This window comes from Hemicordylus capensis, chromosome 2 (genome assembly GCF_027244095.1).
Source record: "Hemicordylus capensis ecotype Gifberg chromosome 2, rHemCap1.1.pri, whole genome shotgun sequence".
In the NCBI taxonomy this organism is placed as follows: Eukaryota; Metazoa; Chordata; class Lepidosauria; order Squamata; family Cordylidae; genus Hemicordylus; species Hemicordylus capensis.
The window spans coordinates 238576211-238587734 of NC_069658.1; the positions used below are offsets into that span (position 1 = coordinate 238576211).

The window sequence follows — 11524 nt, forward strand, 5'->3', positions numbered from 1 at the left end:
ATGCCATTGAGAGCAGTCAGGATCAAGGTGCCTGTTGCAAGCATACCCAGAATCATTTGGCTGCTGCTTCTGCCCCACGGAGCCTGTGGAAGGTGGAAGGCAAGATGCCCATGGACTCTGATAGGGGAAGAAACAACCCCATTTAGCTATTACAGGCCAGGAGACCATCTCATTAGTGGGGTCATCTCTGCAACAAGTGCTTTTTTTGAACGGCACATTTTCAACACATCTCCCTCTACCAGATTTGAGTTGTAAGTAAATATGTGTTGATGGGTTTCATAGTAATCCAGTCTCTTCTGATTTCATAATTTCCAACTAAGGAGGACCTTTCCCCATTATCTGGTGCCTGTCCTAAGGAAAGCCTTTTACCTCCTTTCCCTTCTCTATTTCTGGTACCTGGTACATGGTGATGTGACTGCCACCAGCCTGAATGGCTTTAAGAAAGATAAATTCATGGAGGAAAAGTCTCTCAATGGCTACTAGCCTGAGGGCTACATAGGCGATCTCCAGCCTAAGAGGCAAAATGCCTCTAAATACCAGTTGCAGGGGAACAACAACAGGAGGGAGGGCATGCCTTCATCACTTCCTTGTGCACTATCCAGGAGTATCTGGTGGGCCACTGTGGGAAACAGGATGCTGGACTAGATGGTCATTGGCACTGACCCAGCAAGGTTGCTCTTATGTTCCTTTCTATAGGAAAACATTGTCCCTGTTTTGTACCTTTTCTTCTTTGGGGGCAAGGTTTTGGAAAAGCATCATAATCATAAAATCACCATGTCACTCATTCTCCATTTTATACCGTGCAAACTGAAGAGGCTTATTATAAATTCTTATAACACCACTTTGGGTGTTCTTGTAACTGAAAGTGGAATGTAAAAAAACAAACAAATCAAATATCAAACACCTTTGATTTAAGAGCAGAGAGCTTAAACATTTCATTCATGCTAAAACAAAATTTGGAAGTTGCCACTAAAGGTGCTCACTATAACTTCTGTATCATGTAAGCAGTGAAGACTTTTCAGTGGATTCACCATCCATCCATGATAATTTCCTACAGGTACAGGATCTTTGCCTTCTCGCAGCCTCCAGCTCTGCAGCTGAAATAACTTGCATTGGATTCTAGAGCCGCATTTAGCCTTCTAAAATTATGCACTCTGAGACCAATTGCCAAAAGTGGTTTTCAGCAGCTGCAGGAATTGCAGAGAGCTAAATTAAATCTAACCAGGTTTTCTTCTAACCTTGCTTCCACACAATGTAGGCACTTGCCCCTACCCATTCGGGGCACAGATTCTTTCCCCCAGTCTTATTTGAATGAGGCATGAGGCAATTGGGGCTTTTCATTGGCCAGGAGTTTGGGGTGGGTGGGGCCAGCATGCTCCTTTGCCAGGCCTGTTATTCCCTCCCATTCAGTCTGGTTTCTGTGAGCAACCCCCTCCCTCGAGTCCTTGGGTGCTGTGTGGGTTTCAGTGTGTGGTCACCCTCATGGGGGCCAGGTAGGAATTTCTTTGCTCCTCTGCTGACTGGCTTTTGCTGGGACTCTTTTATGCCTACCTCTCACTGCTACCCTTAGTTAATTAGGTTTTCCTGGTCACAACATCAGGCACAGTGTGGTGTAAATGGGCAGAGCAGGATGGTGAGCACCTTAAAGCAGACATTTGGCATTGAGGGGTCCTTGGCATTCCTTAGAGGTTTCACGGCTCAATGAGGGTTGGCCTCAGGCTTACTTCAGCCTGTTGATGGATCACCCTTCTTAAAGGACCTCATGGCTTGAGGGAGGTGATTTCGAGGCAGGTGGCTTTAACAATAAGTCAGCTCAGATGGCAGCATTCACCACAGAGAAGATGCTGGCCAGAGCCAAAGTGTATCTCCCGTTCTCTATTAGGTGGATTCACTGTTGTCACTGAATACTTAGTCCTGTTATCTGTCTTGTCTCTTCATTTGGGTCTGAGTGCAATCACTTCTACCCAGGTTTTCCTCTTACCTTGTTTCACGCAACCGAAAATTGGGAGCACACACAGCTTCCAAACCCAGGTAGAACATAGTTTTTGATTGGCTGAATGCCCTCCTTATTGTGTGGAAACAAGATAGGAGGAAAAGCTAACCAGGTGAGAACACAGTTGTTGATTGTGTGACTGACCTCATTACCATGTCTACAGATGGAAGAGATCCCTGAAGGACCTGGTTCAAAATTTGGGGGTGCTCATTGATCCAGCACTTTCACTAGAGGCTCAAGTGGCTTCTGTGGCTTGGAGTGCGTTTTATAAGCTTTAGCTGATATGCCAACTGTGACCTTACCTGGACAGAGATAGCTTGGACACAGTTTCTAATGCTCTGGTAACCTCTCACTTAGATTAATGCAATGCATTGTATGTGGGGCAGCCTTTGAAAACTGTCCAGAAACTGCAGTGGGTACAAAATAGGGCTGCAAGATTATTAATTGGGACTGGACATTTTGATCATATCGTGCCAGTGCTTCATCAGCTGCGCTGGCTCCCAGTCTGTTTCTGGGCCCAATTCAAAGTGCTGATTTTAACCTTTAAACCCCTAAATGGCTTGAGACCAGATTGTCTGAGAGACCCTCTTGCCCCATATGTCCCTACCTGTACCATAAGTTCTTCTTCAGAAGCCCTCCTCTGGGTGCCCTTGACAAAAGAGGTGAGGTGGGTGGCTACCAGGGAGAGGGGTGGCCTTTATGCTGGTTGCACCCTGATTATGGAATAGCCTCCCCAGTGAAGTTCACCTGGCTTCATCACTTTTTCTTTTCAATGCCAGGTAAAAACCTTTTTGTTCACCCAGGCCTTTTACATGCGGGTTTTCAGATTCTATCTGATCTTTAATTTTAAAATGAGTTTTTAAGCAGCTTTGTATTGTATTTTATATTTTCTGTTCACTTTTTTGTCTGTTATGATTGAATGTGTTATGTGTTTTTATTGTATGTTTTAATCCTCTGTTGTGAGCCGCCCAGAAAATAATCTGTTATGGGGCAGCTAACAAAGTTTATTGTTATTATTATCCCGCAGCCCTTACTATTTACTTTCCCCATTGTTCTGTCTAATGCAATGACATGGTTAACAAGCACTTTAATGTCTTCCTTTAAAGCACCTTATGAAAATAACAAATATTTACAGCTGTTCATAGTCATAATCACCTTGAATTTCTGGCACTTAGCAGAGGAAATATATTAGCATATCATCATGCAAGCAGGAAGTGCCCTCCTCTTCTTGTTCTTTTGGGCAAGCAGAGTTAGGGTTAGGGAAATGAAACACAGTGCACAAAGTCAGGAAGAGTTTAAACCTGACCATCTTTCTTTTATTCAAGTTGAGGGCCAAGAAAGTCCTTGCATTGCCATTAACCTGAAGACAGAGAAAGATAAAGCTTTGCTGGAGGAATGATAGGTGAACTTGCTGCACCTATTGAATTTCTAGCTGGACAATTACTATAGTAGCGGTAGCATTTGAGGGAAGTGCTGTGCCTTACAGAAATGCATCAGGAAGAAATTCACTAGGGACACCTTTAGCAAATGACTGGGGAAGCTGCACCTGTTGCATTCCTGGCTGGACACATCCCTCCCAAGAACAATGTCAAGCTGAAAGACCAAGGTAATGTGTGAGTGTGATAATGTGTGAGCTTGATTTTTAAAGCCAGCATAATATATGAGATGATACAAGGGTCTCATTCGGACATAATGCCAAACCAGAGGCAAACATGCCAGAGGTATTTATAAAATCCATTTTATTGATATTGATACATTGTATTTTAACTAATTTTCTTAATTTTATTTGCTTTTTTTTTGTTCTGGTCAGTGACCGTAATAATAAAGACTGACTGACTGACTGACATGCCATTGGTTTGAGATTGTGATCATCCGAAAGTGTGAAGCCATGGTTTGATCACCCAACCTCGGCTGTGTTTTCGTTCCCAAACCTGAATTTGAACTCTCCATTTGTAGTGAGTTCTGCTACTGAAACCTGAGGTTAGAAGGCAGCATTGGCTACACTTACATGTAACAAAACTGGAGGTGAAGGGACCTCTGGTTTAAAATACTGTATACGCATATGTGGGCAACCGCAGTTTGAACATAAAATGGACCAGAGGTTTCCCTCCCTAGACAGTGGGGCTATTCCCACAATTGGGAAAAATCGCACTAGGCTTTCCTAGCCCGATTTTCCCCAATTGTGGGAACCACCAGGCTCGGCTGTGAGCCCAGTGGTTCCCAGGTGGGTAACCCACCTAATTACCCATGCCTTTAGCCCGGGTTTGCGGAGTGAGAGCTCCGCAAAACCCGGCTCCCTGATCGTGAGTAGCCGCGGCGCGGCGGCGTGGCTACTTGCCAGTAGACCCCCGAGGGGAGGGGAAAAGTCACCTCCTGGCTCCGGGGTTCTCCCCAGTGTGCCCTGCGAGCTCGCGCAGGGCATATTGGGGCTTCCGCGGGCCGCGTGGCCCCTGAGTTCCTCAGCCCCCGACGGCTCCATCATGGAGCCAGCAATCGTGTGAGGGGGCGATCTGGCCGGCCAGGGCTCCCTGCCTGATCGTGAGCGGGGAGAGTGGGCTTAGCCTGCTCTCCCTGCTCAGCTCACTAAACCGGGTCTCACAAATCGTGAGACCCGGCTCAGTGATTTGTATCTTCAGTTTGTTGAGGTCCGCTGTCTGGACCTCTGGTTCCATGGTGTCAACTTTACATCCAAATACTGGCCCTGCAGTCTGGTTGCTTTGCAACTGGAGTTGAGGGAAGATGCTCCTCCCTCAGTCTGGCTGCTGTTGGCTGCTGGGGCTGTCCTTCAGTAAAGAGGGAAGCCTAGTTAGCCAGTTCTCTCTGCAGAGAGGAAGCTCTTCTGAATTTGGACAGGAGAGCAGCAGGAGGGGTATCCTATTATCTGACTTCATTTTTTAAGCACTGCACACTCCTCAACTCCTCATTCTGGCATTGCAGTGCACATCTGCCCTGTTTTTTTCCTAAAGTAAACCAAAAAAAAATCATTTTTAATTGTGAATTTCAAGAATAGTTACCCTGCCCAACACATGTAAACCATTATGTAGGAATCAACCATTCTGCTTTTGGCTCTGAATTCAATCCAGAATGACTATACTTCCAGAAATATTCTGAGATTTATACGTTAGCAAGTGCCACAGAGCTGAACAGCTGGAATCTGATATGTTGTTGTCCTTGAATAGAGAATACTGCTGCCTGCCTGTGGGACTTCTGCCTGCCAGCTCTGTTGCGGTTGAGTGTTGGCAGGACTGGGGTCCTGGGCTTCCATCTGCCTGCCCCTGGGTTATATAGGAGACTGCCAGTGGCAGTGGAACCACCACCGAAGGGGCCACCAATGAAGGGGCAACTCCAAAGGGGGTTGCCCCTTTGGAGAGCCACTTCAGGGAGCAATGAGGGTGAGGGCTACCCACCCTGCTTCAGCATTTTTAGGATTGGGGAGTGGCTGAGATAAGGCTTTGGTAAGACTTGTTTTGAATGTTTTGGAGTCTGTCTGGAGATGGGGAGATGGGAGGGCGTGTCCATTGGTCTAAGTGCGGCTATTCCAGTGGTGGTGGGGAATAGAAGAAGTTACATTGGCAGGTCAGCAGGCTGTTGCAGGAGAAGGGATATCAGAAACTTAATAGCTGTTTCCCCTTCCGGCTGCCCTGCCAGCTCTTTGAACTTGGGGAGCAATGCCAACCACCCACAGAACCTTGCCTTGCTCCTTTGTAATGCCAGGTCAGTCCCAAACAAATCTGAAATAATCCCTGATTTGATCAGGGATGAAGGGGCTGACCTGGTGTGTATCACAGGGACTTGTTTGGGGGAGGCTGGGGGCCCAGTTTGGGCCCAGCTTCTCCCTCCAGGGTACTTTGTAGAGGAGCAGGTAAGGGAGTGTTGGCGGGGAGGTGGAGTAGCTGTGGTCTTTAAGGATAATATCTCTCTTACCAGGATCCCTATCAGAGTGTCTTATCATATTGAATATGTGTACGTACGTTTGGGGACCAGGGAAAGATTGGGACTTCTGTTGGTGTACCGATCACCCCGCTGCCCAACAGAATCCCTAACTGAGCTCGCGGACTTGGTCTCGGGTTTGGAGTCCTCCAGGCTTATGGTGCTGGGGGACTTCAATATCCACTTTGGGCCTGGGTTGTCTGGTGCAGCTCAGGAGTTCATAGCAGTCATGACAACTATGGACCTATCCCAAGTGGTCTCTGGACCGACACATGTTGCTGGTCATACTCTTGATCTGATCTTTCATTCTGATCAGGGTGGTGTTCCGTGGGTGGGGACTCCTGTGATCTCCCCATTGTCATGGATGGACCACCATCTGGTTAAGGTCAGACTCACAGTTGCGTCCCACCTCTGCAGGGGTGAGGGACCTTTTAGAATGGTCCATCCAAAAAGGTTATTGGATCCAATAGGATTCCAATAAGCCTTGGAAGGATCTAATGTTGGCCCTGCCAGCAATCTGGTTGATGCCCTGATGGAGAATTGGAATAATCAGCTCACCAGGGCAGTAGACATGCCCTGGTGAGCTACTAAGTGTCCTCTCCAATCCACTTCAAAAATGGCTCCTTGGTATATGGAAGATCTGCGGGAGCTGAAGTGGCACGGTAGGTGACTGGAGCGCAAGTGGAGAAAGACTTGACTCGAATCCAGCAGATTGTGACATAGAGCACATTTAAAGATCTATGCTCTGGCTATACGTGCAGCAAAGAAGTGTTTCTTTTCTGCCCGTATTGCTTCAGCAGGCTCTCATCCAGCGGAGCTATTCAGGGTTATGAGGGGGCTAGTAGGGCCTCCTACTCCCCCAAATCAGAATTTGGAACCATCAGTTGCCCACTGTGACACTTTTAATGAGTTTTTTGTGGACAAAGTCTCTCATATTCGGGTCGATCTAGATTTAGACTCCTCAGTTATCGGTGTCAGATGCAGAGGTATCCAGCAACTCCTCTTGTGTGGTTAGACTGGATCTGTTTCAGTTTGTGACTCCTGAGGACGTGGACAAGCTGCTCGGAACAGTGCATCCTACCACCTCTCTGCTTGACCCTTGCCCAACGTGGCTTATAATATCTGGCAAGGGGGTTGTTGTGGAGAGCCTGGTGGCAATTATAAATACCTCTCTGAGGGAGGGCAGGATGCCTCCTTGTTTAAAGGAGGCAACTATTAGACCTATTCTTAAGAAGCCTGCCTTGGACCCCTCGGAGTTTAACAGGTACAGGCCTGTCACCAACCTCCCATGGTTGGGCAAGTTGATTGAGAGGGTGGTGGCCTCCCAGCTCCAAACAGTCTTGGAGGAAACTGACTATCTAGACCCATTTCAAACTGGTTTTCGGATGGGCTATGGGGTAAAGACTGCCTTGGTCGGTCTGATGGATGATCTCCAATTGGGACTTGATAGAGGAAGTGTGACTCTGTTGGTCCTTTTGGATCTCTCAGCAGCTTTCGATACTATCGACCATAATATCCTTCTGGAACATCTGAGGTGTTGGGGGTGGGATGCACTGCTTTGCAGTGGTTCCGCGTCTACCTTTCTGGCAGATTCCAGATGGTGTCACTTGGAGACTGTTGCTCTTCAAAATCTGAGCTTTTATATGGGGTACCTCAGGGCTCCTTACTGTCTCCAATCAATGCTTTTTAATATCTACATGAAACTGTTGGGAAAGATCATGCAGAGATTTGGTGCTGGGTGCTATCAGTATGCTGATGACACCCAAATCTATTTCTCCATGTCAACATCATCAGGAGAAGGCATATCCTCCCTGAATGCCTGCTTGGAAGCAATAATGGGCTGGAGGAGGGATAACAAACTGAGACTGAATCCAGACAAGACGGAGGTACTTATTGTGAGGGGTCATCACTCGGGAAGCAATATTGATCTACCTGTTCTAGATAGGGTCACACTTCCTCAGAAGGAACAGGTACGCAGTCTGGGAGTGCTTCTGGATCCACACATTTCCCCGGTTCCCCAGGTTGAGGCAGTGGCCAGAAGCGCTTTCTATCAGCTTCGGTTGATATGCCAGCTGCATCCGTTTCTTGAGGTTCATGATCTCAGAACAGTAGTACACTTGCTGGTAACCTCCAGACTTGATTACTGCAATGTGCTCCATGTGGGTCTGCCTTTGTATGTAGTCCGGAAACTTCAGTTAGTACAAAATGCGGCAGCCGGGTTGGTCTCTGGATCATCTCAAAGAGACCATATTACTCCTATATTACATGAGTTGCACTGGATGCCAATAAGTTTCCAGGCAAAATACTAAGTGCTGGTTGTAATCTATAAAGCCCTAAACAGCTTAGGCCCACGGTACTTAAGAGAGCATCTTCTTCTGCATGATCCCCATCGTCTACTGCGTACATCTCTGTTGTCGCCCTGAGAATTTGGAACGCGTTTCCCATGGGAATAAGCGTCTCCACATCTCTAGCGGCTTTAAAAAAGTGTCTAAAGACTCATCTTTTTACCCAGGCCTTTCAGCTTTTTAACTTTTTAACTTTTGGATTGTTTATTATTTGTTTTAAACTGTTTTTAGTATTTAATTGATTTTAATGTTTTGTTTCTGTTTGTTGTGAACCGCCCTGAGACCTTGGGTTGGGGCAGTATAAAAATGCGCTAAATAAATAAATAAAAAATAAATGTGGGCACATACATTTTGTTGCAGGACAGATATCAGAAGGTATTGGAACATCCTGTCCTTCATGTTTGCCATTCAGGAGATCAATCGGAATCCCAGGCTCCTACCCAACATCACACTGGGCTATAGCATCTATGAGAACTATTATGATGCAATAATGACTTCTGACACTGTGGTGGACCTGTTGTCTACTGGGAAGGTGAATGTTCCAAACTACAGTTGTGGAAGAAGGAGTGATCTGGTGGCTGTTCTTGAAGGGTCTGACTCTGATATCTCCATCCAGATTTCAACCATGTTGGGCATCTACAAAATTCCACAGGTATGAAGGGCTGGACAGAGGCTAAGTATAAACTAAGCGTTAATAGCACAGAAACTTCATATCTTCAGATCTATCGACGGACATATTATCATCTGTGATGGGAATGTGAAAAAGTGCAGTAAAGCTTATTATTTATTTGTTTGTTTGTTTGTTTATATCTATTGAACATATTTATATACCGCCCAAAACCTGTAACTCTGGGCAGTGTACAACAACAACAACAACAAACACAATACAAATTAAACAAAATAAAAAATGATTAAAACATTAAAAACATCTAAAACCCAACATTAAAAACTATTAAAACTGTAAATCTAATTTTTAAAAAGCCTGGGTGAAGAAATGTGTCTTCAGTGCCTTTTAAAAAGTTGTCAGAGTTGGGCAGGCTCTTATTTCAACAGAGACCGCATTCCAAAGCCCAGAGGCAGCAATAGAGAAGGTCCAACCCTGAGTAGCCACCAGAGGCGTAACTAGGGAAAACGGCGCCCGGGGCAAGCACTGAAATTGCGCCCCCCCGTCCCCCTCCAACATACATCTGACTGACACACATGTGTTTTTTCCTCACAACAACCCTGTGGAGTTGGCCTGTATCTCAAACAACAGAATTATGATGCAATGATGATACAGACTACATTATACTTAGGTCACTATATTAATAGAAGAGTACCCTAAATCATGAAAGCTTAATATGGATATACCAATACATTTAATATACTTCAATATATCAAGATCACAAATACATAATTACAGCCTTTAAAATTAAATTTGCCAGGGGGATACAATCTATAACTCCTTATTTAAAATATTTGTGCAGCCTCAACTTAAAAATGAGCTTGACATAAAGGAAACCACATGTCTAAGTGGATTTTTTTCCTGAAACCAATGTTTGTAAAGGATTTTCCAGAAAACACATGTACAAGTAGATTTTTTCTAAAAGTCATGATGGGAATTGGGTCCCCAAATGATGTTGGACTAGAAGTTGAGAACTCCTGGCACAAGCTCTCAAAACAGAGCTAACAGCCTTTGATCAAGTTCACAGAAACAGAAACCAAATCTATTCATAAAAACAATTGTTAATCCTTTCCCACTATCTAAAATGCCCCATTCCCCCCCCCCACCTCTCTGCTGGGTTGCTCAACATATTACAATATTTGAAAGGATAATATTTCCAAGCACTCTTCCACAGATTAATTAATATTCTCAATGGGTTTATTGTAGAAGTGAGTTCTTTACAACAGCCACTTTAAAGTGTTCTAATGTATAAAGCACCCACGGGAGACATGCAAATACATACAACTCCATTCACAATAGCCTAAGATTGTTCTAACCAGAGAGTTTGCGCTGGAGGAGAAATGAGAGAGTTTGGAGGAGGAGAAATGCCAATAAATGCCTGTTTAAAAAAATGAATTTTTGCAATTTGCATTGGAAGACGAAAATAATGGCCAAGTCTCTTTACTGATAAGGCTCGGAATGCCACAAAATTCACCATATACTCAGCTCGGCCCGGCCTGCCCAGTTTTTGGCTGCGTTTAGAAAAGGCAAGGGACTTTCTCTGACTAACCTACAGCCCGGCTGTGCTCAGCTAGCCTAGCCCAGCATTGCTAAGGGTCGTGTTTCTGTAAGTCAGGTTTGCAGGAGCTGCATGCCTAGCAGACAGTGACTTTAAAAAAAGAAATAAATAAATTCCCACAACGATACCATTTTAAAGTCAAATAAGAGATCAAGCTGGAAGAGCCTTCAGGGGAGCCTCGCGGCTGGATTCCCCAGCCCACACAATAGACTATTGTAATTTGAGCCCCCTGCTGGGCTTTTCACTGGGAGGCAAAAGAGATCACACACACCTATTGTTCCTTGCTCAATGCTCCGTCGACTCGTCCTTGTTGCTGGAACACCCCAGGCTGAGCTCTTGGGGAAAATGAGCGAGGATCCGATTTCACCGCCGAGCATGGCAAAGACATTGGGACAAGCAAATGAAGCGTGCTAAATGAAAGCACTCGCCACAGCGTCTTAGAAAGGGCGGTTATCACTGCCGGGCGGAACTGTAGTTTATTCACCAAACTTTCTATATAAGGCGGCATAGGAAAGGTAGCAACGGCTCTGGGGGTCCCCGCCGCCGCGTTACCTTTTGGAGAGTTCCCTGCAAAAGGCTGCCATAATTACTACCAAACAACAACCCGAAAAAGGACACTAAAGAGAGATTTACGAAAGTGGCGTGAAGGGAAAATCATGTGATCGCAAGCCTGGGCGTCCCCTTTTGCCTACCAGCCCCCAAAAGAAGAAGGAGGGGAGGGGAGACATCCACTCCCCATGCAATTAGCATAATTAATTGTGTCCTGCAGCTGCAGCCCGTCCCGCTTGGCCAATAGGAACCCGGGGAAAGCCAAACTCCCCCCGCCCATGTTGGAAGAAATAACATGGATGTAAAAAGGGAGCCGGGGGTCCCCGCTGCCGCGAGCGTCTCCAACAAGGTGCGCCAGAGAGAGGCCAACCCCGAAGCCAGGGGGATTGAAAAACACACACCTTGTTCAGTTGTTGTGGCCACGCTTCTTTAGCGCGCGACTTTCGTCCACCCGCAGCCCGCCCGCCGAATCCTGGCTGTCGTCC

General features: G+C 45.9%; 1 long non-coding RNA gene across 2 annotated transcripts; it reads left to right on the top strand.

Annotated features, from left to right (window-relative positions):
* Positions 1–1428: 1428 nt before the first annotated feature.
* LOC128345676 (uncharacterized) lies at positions 1429–9055 on the top strand. Of its 2 annotated transcripts, none has more exons than XR_008316581.1 (2): positions 1429–1493; positions 8629–9055. It is a non-coding gene; the product is annotated as an uncharacterized LOC128345676 (long non-coding RNA). The 2 variants fall into 2 exon arrangements; XR_008316582.1 differs by lacking the exon at positions 1429–1493 and adding an exon at positions 3244–3599.
* Positions 9056–11524: the final 2469 nt, after the last annotated feature.